Genomic DNA, 13,633 nt, shown 5'->3' on the forward strand with positions numbered 1-13,633 from the left:
ATTTAAAAAAAAACACTATAATTTCATTTCCTTTCTCCACTATTAACCTCATCATTGTGATGTGTTTGCATTGAAGAGAAGGAGAGAACAACTAAATTATGTTCCTTCATGTTGGAAATATGGGCTGGTCTGGGAATGACAGTGACATTGGGTAGACAGTCTCAATGTTGGGATCCCTAAGACACTTTGAAGGGTTCATGAGCTCAAAATCATTTTCATAATAAAGTTAAGCTATCAGTTGTTTTCATTTTTTTTCTCTCATGACCATATAGTGTAGTTTTCCAGAGACAACATGACATGTGGTATTATAACAGATTGAATGCAGGACATTTGAAAATCCAGCTGTCTTCTATAAAGCCAGGCATTAAACAGCTTTTTAAAATGTAAAGCAATGCCATTCTTCTCAAATTGTTTTGGGATATTGGAAAATAGTTACTCTTCACCAAAGCATGTTGTTTACATTAACACTCAATGGACTTGTTACAGTTTTAAACTAAATAACTAAATAAACATATTTATCACTGTTGTTTTAATTTAAATTATAGTAAATTTTGATATTACACCGAACATAAACAAAAACTCCTAGGGGTTCTCACTCATCCTCAGAGAATAAAAGTCCTGAAGCCAAAAATGCTTAAGAACCACTGACTTAGAAACTAGCAGAGGATGGTCAGTGGATTGTTAAGATGCAGTAATAGTAAGTAATAATATAAATAAAATATTTGCAGCATTTTAGAATTCACAAGATGCTTTTCATTTCTTTGAATGATTCGAATCCATGATATTTTTCGCCATTAGATAATACTCCCTTTCATCATTTCTCTAATCCTCCCATGCCTTCAGTTCTCAACTGTGTATTATGTTGAACCCATTGACAAGGGCCATTTCCCATGCTAAGTTCATAACACCAGAAGAGTGGAATAGTAAAGTCCGATTCTGAAAATGAGAGTTAAGTGGGGCGCCTGGGTGGTTTACTCATTTGAGAATCCAACTCTTAATTTCAGCTCAGGTCATGACCTCAGGGTCCTGGGATTGAGTCCCAAGTTGGGCTCCATGTTCAGTGGGGAATCTGCTTGAGATTTTCTCTCTCCCTCTCCCTCTGCCCCACACACTTGCATGTGAGCTTGCGTGCTCTCTTGCTCTCTCTCTAAAGTAAATAAATCTTTTAAAAAATAAATAAATAAAAATAAGGGTCAAGAGAAATGCGGTGAAGACATCTTTACTTTAGGCTCAGTTTCCTTTTGAGAACCGTAATAGCCTCTTGTAAGTGACAGTTGATGGATTCAACTGTACCAGTCAGCTTCTGCACCTGCTCCCCTGTAGGGGCTTAGACTTTTTCTTTTTTCTCTTTTTGAGGCCATTAACAGGGTTCTGGCAGAATTTCCAAGATCCACATTCTTCCCAAGAGTCCATTTCTTTTCTTTTATCACATTCTTTTTAGACCTTTTAAACCTTCTTGTTGTAATCTGTATCCTTACTTCCTGTCTTTTCTGTATGTATGTATGTCTGTACGAATTATATATGTATATATGAATGTATGCATGCATGTATTACTCAGACTACATAGGAAAGAAATGAGTGTGCTATGCAGAAGAGGAAGAAAACAAATCCCACCCAAGGGAAGGAAATGAGTTTAGATGGGAAGACTTGGTAGAAATCTAGACAGAATTCTTCTCTTGATTATCTAGCCACAATAAAACTGTAAACTCAGATGAAAAAGTATTATAGGAACACTTGGGTATCTCAGTGGTTGAGTGTCTGCCATTGGCTCAGATCATGATCCCGGGGTCCTGAGATTGAGTCTTACATCTGGCTCCCCATGGTGAGCCTGCTTCTTCCTCTGCCTATGTCTCTGCCTCTCTTTCTCTCTCTGTGTGTGTCTCTCATGAATAAATAAATATAACCTTAAAAAAAGAGAGAAAGATTATTATATTTGAAATGATATCTCTTAGAAAGCTCAGGTGTCTATGAACGCTATTCTGAGCAGAAGTTTGGGCTAATCTTTTGACATGAGAGCTTACTGCCTAGATAATTCTTGACTCATTTTCCCCTTCTTTCTTAATCTTAGCTTTCAGTATCCTCCTTCTGCCATCACCCAGAAGGCTGAAAAGATTAAGAAAGAAGGGAAAAATGATGGAAAGAAAAAAAAAAGACATTTGTGAGGGTCATTGTTGTCATTGTTGGTTGCTGTTAGGAAAAGGGAGGGGAAAAAGGTACTTATGCATAGGGCAGAGGCCAAAGAGAAATATGGGAATTTTTTTTTTTTTTTTTTTTTTAGTAGGCAGATGAGATAACGGTTTATTTTCTCTTGTCAGCATTTTCATTGATTTTTAGTTGCAATGTTATTTCTTAAGTAACATTTTATAACCTGGTCCTTGGGAACCGTAGATTAAATAAATGATTAATTTGCCAGGCTCTAAAACATGATTTTAAAAGTACTATCAACCTAGAGGGGGGAAAAATAAACAAACAAATAAATAAATAGTAAATAAATAAATAAATAAATAAATAAATAACAGTTACGTAAACAATTAGGTGGCAAATTGAAGTGTCAACATGGGTGCTAATTAGTCTGCTGAGGTCACTTTTCATGGAATTTTTTTTTAAAGATTTTATTTATTTATTCATGAGAAACACACACACACACACAGAGGCAGAGACACAGGCAGACAGGGAAGCAGACTCCATGCAGGGAGCCTTTCGCGGGACTCGATCCCAGTTCTCCAGGATCAGGCCCTGGGCTGAAGGCAGCGCTAAACCACTGAACCACCCAGGCTGTCCCTTCATGGACTTTTGAAATAGATGTCATTCAGTGTGTTCATCTACATTCTAGAGAAAAAAGGTGTCATTTCTTATTCTTCAGTTCAAAAACATTTCCCCTGAGAGTTGGCCAGTCCAGCCAAAACTAACTTCTCCTGGTTTCCTGAAAATGCTGAAAATTACTTTTAAACTTGTGATTAAACAAAACAAAATTCAAACAGAATCAACAACTTATCTAAATAGATAATTTGAAAAATCCTCAGTTCTGACCGAGACAAATGGTTTCAAGTTTTCTTTTGTGTTTCCAGAAAATATAGTTCTGTTGAGTTGTTATTTTGAGCACTTCATGAGGCAGTAAGAGTATACAATGGGCTTTGGTGAGAAAATAAGGTAGTTTTTGAGGAGGCAGGTGGAACAGGATAGCCATATACTCTAAATATGTCTGGAAGAGCCCAGAGCAGAAATGGTAACCCTGTAATGAGGCACCTAGGGGAGAGGCCTACAAAGAAATAACAAAATAAATGAAGCATCCCTTAATTTTGGCCTGTTCCTTGTTTTATTCTTCTAATATCAGAAAACAACTTCATGTTTTTAGATTTTCAAAAGATGAGTGTTTAGACTTGGATTAAAATGTGATGAAGTTGAAGAATCTTCCTAAAGTCTCATTGTCCTTTGTTTTTCATTACTTTTATGATATTGACCTAATCCATATATTTATTGTTTTTACACATGCCTTGTTTTCATCAGCATATAGTGAATTATTTGGAGTCAAGTTTCAAGATCTGTTCATCCATATACCCTCTGATGATTATAATAATATGTGTTTGTTATTTTATATATTTATTTTAAATATTTAATTATTAATTTCTTTGAGAGAGAGAGAATGAGAGAGCACAGAGGGAGAGGAAGAGGGAGAAGCAGACACCGCTGAGCTGGGAGCCCAAAGCTGGGCTCAATACCGTGACTCTAGGATCATGACCTGAGCCGAAGGCAGATGTTTAGCCGACTGAGCCACTAGGCACCCCAATAATATATTTTTTAAAGCAGGTAGTTATCTCAGTGAATGAGTAAAAGGTACTACTATGTCACCTGTTCTCATTTGTACTTGTGTTTTCATTCTAGATGGACAAGACAATATTACACATGTCCTTCATTCAACACTGTTTACTGAGTATCTATTATATGCCAAAACAAACATTGTCCTAAGCTCTGGGGGTATAAAAATGAATGAGAGATAAAAGAAGTTTTCTCGGGATCCCTGGGTGGCGCAGCGGTTTAGCGCCTGCCTTTGGCCCAGGGCGCGATCCTGGAGACCCAGGATCGAATCCCACGTCGGGCTCCCGGTGCATGGAGCCTGCTTCTCCCTCTGACTATGTCTCTGCCTCTCTCTCTCTCTATCTCTGTGTGACTATCATAAATAAATAAAAATTAAAAAAAAAAAAAAGAAGTTTTCTCTTAAATAGTTCAATGCTTCTGTTGTCATGTTCCCTAGGAAAGAACCAGATTCCATCTAGTTCCTTGGTAATGGTATAGATGTCTGAGTTTATGAAGCACAAGGGCTTTCAAGTTACACATGTTTTTGATTTAGTAAGTTGATGTGTAGTGATATCTTTTATTTTTTTTTAAGACTTAAAAAAATTGTTTCAGAGAGAGAGAGAGAGAGAGAGACTAGGGCAGAGGGGCAGAAGGAGAAGGACAAGCAAACTCTGTGCTGAGCATGGAAATCCCCTTGTGGGGCTCTATTTTAGACTCAAATCATGACCTGAGCTGAAACCTCAGCCGCTTGACCCACTGAGCCACCCAAGCACTCCAGTGGTATCTTTAATTAAACAGAGGATGAGAATTAATATTTATTTAAATAAAACTTTATATCCTATTATTTTATCTGTAGTACCTAGTGCAGTAACTTCCATATAGTGGGGACTTAATAAATATTTGTTTACTTGCTCATTGAGTAAAGGATGAATAAAAGTATAGTGTTAGAAGAAAATTTAGTGGTCAAGTATCTTTAAGTTATTAAGAAAGAAATTGAAACCTAGAGATTTGCAGACTCCTGCCAACACTGTAAATTAAACTAGTTTGTTACAGATGGGATCTGGAACCCTATTACTTTGACTAGTAGTCCAGTGTTGAGTTCCCTGCATGCCGCAGTGTCACTTCTTAAATCATTTCTAAGTAAATTGAAAGGTGGAGAGGCTAATGGCACATTTTAATTTTAAAGTCAGCTTCAATACTTCCCTTAAAAAATAAGTTATGGATTAGGTAAGACATATTAAGTCATTTTATAAACCTGTATGTTCTAGGAAGTGATTATTGCCATCACAAAATTAAATTGTTTAGCGTAATCAAGGTCAGCCAGTATCCTATTGCTTAACTTAGTCACCTGCTTTGAAGCTAAATACTCTTATGAAAGATTTTAAATATAATCTGAGATCATCATGTTTTGCTTAAAGTGAATGTATGCTAAGAACTCACACTTCTATTTATGATCCAATTTCTACTTTAATTATTTATTAGTGTAAAACATTTGGTTTTTGTTTTGAAGTAATTTTTCCTGCTACAGTTAATATAATTAAAATTATTTGGATCTCCTAATTATTTTTGGATATATAACAGACATTTTGTTAGACATTATTCAGTAATAGGATGTTATGACTTTATTTTAAATATCTTTCTTCATAACTAATGTCCATTAATAATTTGTATTTGACTGAGGTACAAACTTCTTATGGAAACATATGAAGTAATAACTTTTCATTACTGAAGTGGGGATAATGTTGATTGATTAAGTTTCAGAAAAGATCCATATCCTTATATTGATATTATCTAGGTAATCTTGGATAACATAATCATCCTGAATTATGTTTCTCTTAGATTCAAAGGCCATTGGAAACCTTTTTCAAAACTCTTGGAAAGATTCATTGTTTATAAGAGTCTCCTATTCCTATTGAAAATTCATATTCCTAATGAGATAAGGTTGCAAGTGCAAGGATTTCCACTGTAGTATTGACTGTACTAGAGAAAATTTGGAAATAGCTTAAACTTCTCAATAGAATACGGAAAAGCAGTTTAAAAACTTAAAAAAATTTATCAGGGACCAAGATGAGCATTACATAATTTTAAAGGAGTTCATTCTCCAAGAAGACATAGCAATGCCAGATGGATGTACACCTAACAATAGAGCATTAAAATACATGAGGTAAAACTTATAGAACCCAAAGGAGAAATAAATACATCCATATATAGTTGAAGACATCAACACTCCTGTAATTGCAAGTAATGGATATATCAAACAGGCAGAAAATCAGCATGGGTATAAATGATATGAACAATACTATCAACAGACTTGATCTAATTGACATTTATATGTATATATATTTTTTGTATATAAAACTATTGACCACTGTTTACCAGTATTTACAATAACGTAAACAATATACTGTTGGATAACATTCTGACTACAAAGTTATTGTTTTCGTGGTTTCTGCTGAACCAGTAATTGAAATACTGAGAAGATTGAGCCAACATGTTAGGAATGAGTTGGGGTGAAGAAAAAACATGCAGGTCAAGAATTTGGATTATAGAAGTCTGCCCACCCATTTATTCCAGCAGGTGCTAAATTGCCAACATTTCTAACCACCTGGTTATGATTAGGTTTCCATGAATGAAGTCTTAGACTCCATGAATCATGACCTTTTAGTCAATACAGCACAAGGGTTTTCAACTTCTTTTTTTTTTTTTTAATTTTTATTTATTTATGATAGTCACACAGAGAGAGAGAGAGAGGCAGAGACACATGCAGAGGGAGAAGCAGGCTCCATGCACCGGGAGCCCGACGTGGGATTCGATCCTGGGTCTCCAGGGTCGCGCCCTGGGCCAAAGGCAGGCGCCAAACCGCTGCGCCACCCAGGGATCCCGGGTTTTCAACTTCTTGAAAAGGAATGGTTCACTAGAAGGAATCTTTAAATGTCCATTTAACTCAGTTTTGCTTACCTAATTAAAGTACACCAAAACTTGTCTAGTTTTGCCCTTTGGGTGGGGAGGCTGTTATGATTAAAATTTTCCTTTCAGGGATCTTGCAAATAAACTTGCATTTATATGACTGTAACTAGGGATATGGATTCTGATATGGATTCTGATATGGATGCTTTTAAATTGTCCAATTTAAACTCTTTACATTATATTTAAATTGCCCAATTAATTACAAAATTTGAAAGGTTAAGGCCTCAGGAAAAATTTCAGTGTAACTTTAAATAATTTATTTCTTAAGTTGCTGAAAATGATAGCATCCCAGAAACGTGCTTATCCATGGTTATAAAATGCTGTTTTTGTTTTGGTGGATATTTCAAAAATAACTAAAAGAAAAGAAAGCTATTTATGTATGTACTTTTCAGTATATACACAAAAAAGCCCTAAATAAACAAACAACCCAGGTCCTTAGGCATATAGGAGTTAAACACAAATTCTGACTGAGTAATGACTATGAACATTTAGAAATGGTGTTCTCTAATGCAGGGAGATAATATGCCATGGTCTCAAATATTCTTTTCTAATAAAGGAAACAACTACAGAAAGCTTCTATTTGTTCAAAGTAATTAGTTCAAAGTAACCAAATGCAAAAACCCTAACAACTCCCCCTTCAAAACAAACATATCAAACTTGATTTTCATTAGAATGTTATTTCTTCACACTAATAAATAAAAAAAACAAAGACCCAGATTATATATATATATATTATATTATATATATATATATATATTATATAATATATATATATATATACAACAATTATTGAGCTTCATCTTCTGGACAAGAATACCAAGTTAGTCTCTTCATAAAACACAATTACAATTTGAGGTCACTTCATATTTTCCTCTTTTGCCAGCACCAAGTCTGCCTCATCTGAATCTTTCCATTTCATGAGAAACATTAATTCTCCACTGCTGTCTGTGGCACCAATTATTCGTTCAGGGTCAAGACCTCTGGCAAAGCCTCTTGGTTTACCAGCCTTTCGCTTCTGGCTGCATCCAGAACCAAATTTGTAGTCAACCTCTCTGCTTCTCATAGCATCTTTTTTCTTCTTTGATTTGCTATCTAACATCAGATTTGCTGTCAGATACAGATTTTCTTTTTGTACCATCTTTTTCTTTACCAGCTTTTTGAGAATTAAGAAATGCTTCAATTAACGCTGGACAATCTAAATTTTCTTCAGGTTTCCAAGTATTGTCGGCATCTGTAAATCCCTTCCACTTTAGGAAATACTCCTTCCCATTCACTACACGGCAGTTCAATACTTTTTCCACGACAAATTCTTCAGGCTCCGCCTCTTCTACTTTTTTACTCTTTCCATTCTGTTTCTTTTCCATTTTTTGCAATGTAGTTTTATTGGAGGCCAATTTTTTTGTTTGTTTGTTTGTTTGTTTGTTTGTTTGTTTGTTTTGTTTTTTTCAGACTTGAAGAGCTATTATTCACCGCCTCCGAGCTGCTCCGGGTCCCGGGTCTGCACCATCACCGGCCCTGCGTGCCTCAAGCTCCAGCCCAACATTTATAGAATACTACATCCAGCAACAGCAGAATACACATTCTACTAGAACTTATATGGAACTTCACCAAAATAGACCACATTTTGGGACATAAAACACACCATAATACATTTTTAAAAAATAGAAAACATTAAAAGTTTGCTCTCAGATTCCAGTGGAATTAAACTAGAAATCAGTAACAGAGAGCTGGAAAATCTCAAAATATTTTGAAATTAAATAATTCCAAATATCACATTGGTTAAAAAGTCTTGATAAATATATATATACATATATATATGTTTCCTTTAGTCACTTTATTGACTATATGTAGTAATAATATATTGATAATCAATATACATATTGACTAAATGAAAATGAAAATACAATTTGTCAAACTTTGAAGGATACATTAATAATATTTAAAAGAAATTTTATAGCATTAAAAACATACATTAGAGAATCAGAAAGACCCAAATTCAATAACTGAAGCTTTCATCTTAAAAGAGAAAAGTGGAAGCAGGGAGAGGAGGAGGAGGAAGAGGGAAAAGGGAAAAAAGGGGAAAAAAAGGAGGAGGGGGAGGGAGAAAAAGAAAGAAAAGAACAAATAAAGAGTAAGCAGGACAAATAGAAATAATAAAAAAATAAATTGATAAAAATTGGAAACAAAACAATAGAGAAAATCAACAAAAATCAAAAGCTAGTTCCTTGAGATGATCAATAAAACTGATAGATTTCTAGACAATTTTTTACCCAAAAAAAAAAGGCACGAGAAGATGCACATATCAGAAAAAGAGGAATAATCACTAGTGATTACCTGAACATTAAATGGATGATGAAGAAATATTATGAATAACTTTATGCCCACAAATTTGAAAACTTAGAAGAGATGGACCACTTTCTTAAAGAATACATATCCCCAAAACTCACACAAAGAGATGGACTAAATAGTCCTGTAATGATTAAGAAAATGAAATAATAGTAACTTTTTTAAGTAAAAAAAGTTCAGATGTGTCTATTTGGTGAATTTTATCAATAATAAAAAATAATACCAATTCTTCTCAAACTATTCTAGAAAATAAAAGTAAAAGAAACATTTCCTAATTAATTCTGTAAACTCAGTACTATACTACTACTAAAACCAGATTATAGGGTTACAAGAAAGGAAAACTACAGACCAGTGTCACTAATGAATATAGATGCAAGATTCCTCAACAAAATACAAGGAGATAAAATCTAACAAGGTGTTTAAAAAAATGCTTTACAACCTAGTGAGTTTATTACAGATATGATAGACTGGCTCAATATCAATCAGTGCAAACCACCATATCAGTAGCCTAAAGAAGACAATTATTTGATCATATAATTTGAGAAGGAAAAACAAACTATTTTTATTTAAAAGAAGGATAAATACTTAGTAGAAATACATATATATTAGTCATTGCCATTTTCTTCATGGAAGAAATATAATTTTTTTTATCCTTCATGATTTTAAAAAAATTGATTTTACCTTAATGAACAGTCTGAAAATATAAAATTTGAAAATATACATTAAATTTCACTTGTTTCTACTGAATTCATTTTTAATATGTTTTGTTCAATAGTAATAATTTTCCTATGACTAGGTAAATTGATATTACTTACTAACTCAGTGTATCTGAACAGGTATGTGAAACTAGGCTTACTTATTTCAAGCATCCCTAATGCACAGAACATTATACTTTGAAATCAATCTACATATTTTCCCCAACATTAAGACAAAAAAAAAAAAACATATTCAGAGATACCTTTAATTATAAAGAAATAATTGTTTTAATACCCTGGCAGAAATAATGTTCTGTATTTATCAGTTTTATTTTCTACATGATTGATGTGGCAATAATAAGTGAAAAGATTCTCCTTTAGATTAGTGTCTTATACCTTTGTCCCTTTATCAAACTATAGGGGAATACGTATTCCAAAATTTTGCCAAGAAGCTATTCTATGGAATCAAGGTTTCCTGTTTATCTCTAACTACTATTTAATAAGGTCTTTCCCAGATAAACTACTTGCTGTGTGTGTGTGTGTGTGTGTGTAAACAATGAAAAGTTACAATGTTTCTGATTTGGTTTTATATGCAAGCCCTTATTTTAGATTGTCTTTAATTCAATTCAGAAAACTACTTCACATCATTTTGGACATAATAGAAATATTGTATAAACAGATTTATGAGGAAATAAATGCTCAAAATTGGACAATCACTTACATTACTCATTTATTTATGATAATGGTTCTTATGTTTATTCACTAAAATGAAAAATATAATTGTCTATTTCTTGAACATCTGTTCATTTATGTGTGAACACTCAGGGCTTATAGACATAGTTCAATTTTTGAGAAAGATGCCTAAAAAATTATTAACTTTGAAAGTAACACATGTGCAAAGAAGTATGGTGAAAATTATGAAGAAGGAATCCCTGGGTGGCTCAGCGGTTTAGCACCTGCCTTCGGCCCAGGGCATGACCTTGGAGTCCCGGGATTGAGTCCCACGTCAGGCTCCCTATATGGAACCTGCTTCTCCCTCTGCCTGTATCTCTGCCTCTCTCTCTCTTTCTCTCTCTTTCATGAATAAACAAATAAAATCTTTTAAAAAAAAGAAAATTATGGAGAGCAAGGACAAATATTTTGTCAACTGCAGAGAAAAAATTAATTTGGATAAACATGCATAATAGGAATTTGAATGTTAAGAATACCACAGAAATGTCATCATCATCATCATCATCATCATCATCATCACAATTTCTTTGAAATGACCTCATGTCACAATTGTTCATTTTGGAATTTAAGAGTAAAAAACAAAAAATGAGTAGTTTACTTAATATCCTTCTTATTTTAAAGTCTTCAATCTTCTGCTTATGCCACATCTTTCATTTTCTTTTTCAGTTATTTGCCTAGTATATATATTTTCATTTTTAAGTTTTCAGTTTTTGTATATTTTTTGTTTTATTTTATATAGCATCACTGATAGTATATAGTGAAATTTTATTTTTTTTGTTTTAGTCCAGATTGAGAGTCAAGAATTTTTTAACCAGTTCGTTTAGCTCATTTATATTTATTGTAATTTATAATATTTTGTTTTTATTTCTGCCACTTTATTTTAGGTTTTTATTAACTATGATCTTTATCTTTCTTCTTTTCTATCTTTTGGATGGCTAAAGTTTCACTAGATGTTTTGTTTTTTATTTTTATTTTGTAATATTTGAATTATTACTTTTTATTCTTTCAACCCTTGTTTTATTTTATGTTTTTTAAAGATTTATTTTTTTATTCATTAGAGATGCAGAGAGAGGCAGAGACATAGGCAGAGGGAGAAGCAGGCTCCTGTAGGGAGCCTGATTCGGAAGTTGATCCCAGGTTCCAGGATCACGACCTGAGCCGAAGGCAGGCGCCCAACCCCTGAGCCACTCAGGCATCCCTCAACCCTTGTTTTAAATATAACTTTACTCGCAGTTGTTATGAAGCTCAGATTTATCTGATTTTCCTGGATAAGTCTTTTTTCTTTTCCTTTAATACAGATAATGTCATAACAAAATACAATGCATCTACATTGTATTGATTATATCAAAAAGAATTGTATTTCTTTCTTATAAATATTCACGCTTTCATCAATTCTGATTTTCAATCTCCTCTTAAGTTCTGGCACCTGAGGATTTTTTAATTTGCTCTATAATGCATGTAACCAAGAATTTTTGAATATTTTTGCTGTGAATTCTAGGTGTTTACATGTATTAGAAGGTAATTTTAAGCTACCAAATGGAATAAACTGGGAGACTAAATTTTTTTCCTCATTTTCTTTGTGTGTGAATAAATCCACTTTGCACTCATTCAGTCATCACGGGAAGGCACAACTTCCATATGACATGGTGAGCTGTTTTATGTAGCTGTCCTTGTTATGAGGAGTTATATTTGTTCTACATAATAGATAATCTCTGGGAGATTTCAGAATTCACTAAATGTGTTGTGCGTTAACTGTCTGGCATTTTCAGCCCCACACCGTGCCCCATGTCCCAATTTCATTTGCTGTTAATTCCCTTCCTTTGTTGTCTTCTTCATTCTGCTCACTGAGTTTTTCCTGGCCTCAAAATGGGCCTCTCTCCTGGCTCAGTTTTTCTGAACCATGTTATAACATGGATGAACTTCAAAACACTAACAAAGCTAAATGCAGTACATCAGATGTTGTATCATTTCCTGTATTTGAAATGTCTGGAAAAGACAAATCTGTAAGACATAGAAAGTCTCACATTAGTGGTTGGGAGTGCTAATGAGGATTGATTGGAAAAAAGCATTGGGACCTTTCTGGAAGGAAGAAATTATTCTAAAATGATTGTCGTAATGGATGCACAATATTCCTGGTATATTCACCAGAAACACTTAATAGTACAATCAAAATGGGTGGAATTTATGGTATGTAAATGATACTTCAAAAAAGTTATTTAAGAAAAACAAAGCTAAGACTTCCTGAACTTTCTCTTTTTCCTAACCTAAAACACTGATGTGAATCTTGGAAGTAGAGCACATTTATTGCAACCTTGAAAAGAAAAGTTACCTGCTAAGTGTGGTGAGAGAGGAATGTGATCTGTTGCTAGTACAGTGAGCTCAGCATGGCCTGTTTTTATCTGGACTCCTTTTATTATGAAGAAACAAACATATGTATTTTTCTTTCATATTTTTAATACATATTATGCATATATCCGTGTTTCTTTTTAAAAATTTGAGTATTCCATTGCTTGGATGTACCACAGTTTATTCATTTACCAGTTGAAGAACAAGTTGGGTTTCCTGTTTTTGGCATTTATGAATAAAGCCACTATAAGTATTTGCATACAGATTTGGTGTATACTATTTTAGTTTCTCTTGGAGTGGGATTTGTGGTATGTTTAATTTTGTGTATGTTTAATTCTGCAAGAAACTGCCCATTTTCCATTTCTCAAGCAATGTATGAGAGTTCCAGTTGTTCTGCATTCTTTCCACAACTTGCTATTATCCTTTTTTTAAAAAGGCCACTTTAATTAGAGAGTATGTGGTGTTTCAGTGGGGTTTTAATTTCCAATTTTTTTAGTGTAAATGATGTCAAATGTCATTTTCAATTTTTAACTACTGTAAATGATACTGCAATATTGGGGTAATATTCAGAGTACTTAACGACCACCAGCATAGAATGGACACCAATCAGTAACTACAGACACAGGGCAATTGGATCAGAGCAGAGGTTCTTTAAGAGTTGAGATATGGGATCCCTGGGTGGCGCAGCGGTTTGGCGCCTGCCTTTGGCCCAGGGCGCGATCCTGGAGACCCGGGATCGAATCCCACATCAG

General features: G+C 33.9%; 1 pseudogene; it reads right to left on the reverse strand.

Moving 5' to 3' along the window:
* Nucleotides 1-7,548: 7,548 nt before the first annotated feature.
* On the reverse strand, nt 7,549-11,092 carry LOC144287245 (chromobox protein homolog 3 pseudogene; annotated as a pseudogene).
* Between the last annotated feature and the right edge of the window lie 2,541 nt (nt 11,093-13,633).

Source organism: Canis aureus, chromosome 1 (genome assembly GCF_053574225.1).
Source record: "Canis aureus isolate CA01 chromosome 1, VMU_Caureus_v.1.0, whole genome shotgun sequence".
Classification (NCBI taxonomy): Eukaryota; Metazoa; Chordata; class Mammalia; order Carnivora; family Canidae; genus Canis; species Canis aureus.